The 1,936-nt window shown below is 37.8% G+C and overlaps 1 protein-coding gene across 1 annotated transcript in view; it reads left to right on the forward strand.

The window, feature by feature from the left end:
- Nucleotides 1-1,936, forward strand: part of COBL (cordon-bleu WH2 repeat protein) — a 252,917-nt gene that overhangs the window by 29,370 nt on the left and 221,611 nt on the right. The window lies entirely within an intron of this gene.

Consider the following 1,936-nt stretch of genomic DNA (forward strand, 5'->3'; position numbering starts at 1 on the left):
TAGATTTGGGAAAATTTTAGGCATTATTTCGTTAAAAAGGCTTTCGGCCTCTTTGTTTGATGGTGTCCCATAATGAAGTCCCATCGTCCCATAGTCTGTCTTTGTTCTTTTTCTTTTTGTTCCTCTAAGTGGTTTATTTCAAATGGCCTGTATTTGAGGTTTTTTTCTTCTGCCAGATCAAGTTTGCTGTTGATGCTCTCTGCTCAATTTTTCAGTTCATTGTATCCTTCAGTTTGAGGATTTCTGTTTGCTTCTTTCTTGTGGATTCTATTTCTTTATTATACTTCTCATTTTTTTGATGTGTTATTTTCCTGATTTTGGTTAGTTATTTTTTATATCTCTGTTTCCTTTGAAGTTTATTGAACTTCCTTAAAATAATTATTTTGAGTCCTTTTTCAGGCAATTTATAGATCTCAATTTATTTGGTGTTGGTTAATGAAGTTTTATTAGTTTCTTTTGGTGATGTCATATTTGCCTTATTCCTTATGATCTTTCTAGCTTTGGTTAATATGCGCGCATTTGATGGAGCAAACACAGCTCTTTTGGCCTTTAAAGACTGGATTTGGGAGGTAAAGACCTATTCCTGCCATCTTTCCAAACTGATGGGATTGCCTCTGGGATCTCAGTTAAGTGCACTTAGAGACAGGTAAGATGACTGCTTCAGGGTTCAGATTTGTGAATGAGGTTTCAGGGACCAATCATCAGACAGCTTGTATAGGCATGTATCCCACAAGGTTTTGGGACAGGCAAGGTTTTGGGACAGCCAAGCCACAGTAGAGAGAGGCTGTAGCTGAGTCACATGGCCACTTCAGGATCTAAAATTTGGTCTTAGGTGTGGTAATGTTACTGGGGCACAGATTGGTGTGGCTCCTCCTAAGAGATAGCAAATGGGACTCATGGCAGGAATGCAGCTATGTGGGGCTAAAGCGGAGTCCACAGGGGAACAGGACTTCTTTCATTTCACATCTGAGAGCACAGTCTGTGAGCCTGCCACCAGAGTGTGGGAATGACTTCTCAAAGTGTCCCTCCTCAGTCAGAGACTCCACTAGGGTTTTACAGCCTGATACCTGGATCCCAAAGCTCTTACAGTGGCACTTTGGTCTATGGATGGCTGCCAAATTGCTTTTTCGGGGGGGGGGGGTATGTGAGCTGAAGACCTCCTGTGCTGATGTCACTTACACCTGTGTGTTTACAGGTACTCTGATTTGCAGCTCTTCACATACCCAGTTGGTGACACCTGGAAACCATAATTATGACCTGTAATAATTGCCATGCAAGTTACTTATTAAGAAGTAGGTCAGAGGAAAAGACCTATACTTAAGTTCTTGTGAAATTTGTAGGAAAAGAGAAGTCAGCTGTATATATAAAAACAATCTGCCAGGCAAATGTAAAAGATATAAATGACATTTTTTTGTTCTTTGGGATAATCTGTATTATTACTCTCCTCCATTAGTAACAACTAATTATGAAAACTTTTGAAATTTGGGGTACTTTTTGTCTTGAATAAAAGACATACTTTTTTCAGCTAAAAACTGAAAACTTTAAGCTATTGACTTCTTCAATTTAAAACTTCATGTTTAAGATACATTATATTTATGAATACAGAAAATATAGTATCTTGTACCCACAGGTGAATACCATCTGTGCTACTAGACCTTAGATGATCCTACTCAACATACCCATCAATTTGACTAGAAATATTACAGTTTTCCCAGCTCCTATGATTCTGCTCTTTCACTAGTGTTGTTTATTAGTATTGGACATGTTAAAATATTGTTATACAGTCATTCGTAAGGAATTAATGAGCTGCTGTTGTTTTTCTTCATAAGCACATCTAATTTGCTCATTCATTCACTTGTTCATTTGTTTTGCCCATATTTGGCTAGGCAGAAGAAAGAGTTCAGACATGCCGAATAATCATAATTTGTTTTTGTTT

Source organism: Galeopterus variegatus, unplaced genomic scaffold, assembly GCF_000696425.1.
Source record: "Galeopterus variegatus unplaced genomic scaffold, G_variegatus-3.0.2 Scaffold44, whole genome shotgun sequence".
NCBI classification, from domain to species: Eukaryota; Metazoa; Chordata; class Mammalia; order Dermoptera; family Cynocephalidae; genus Galeopterus; species Galeopterus variegatus.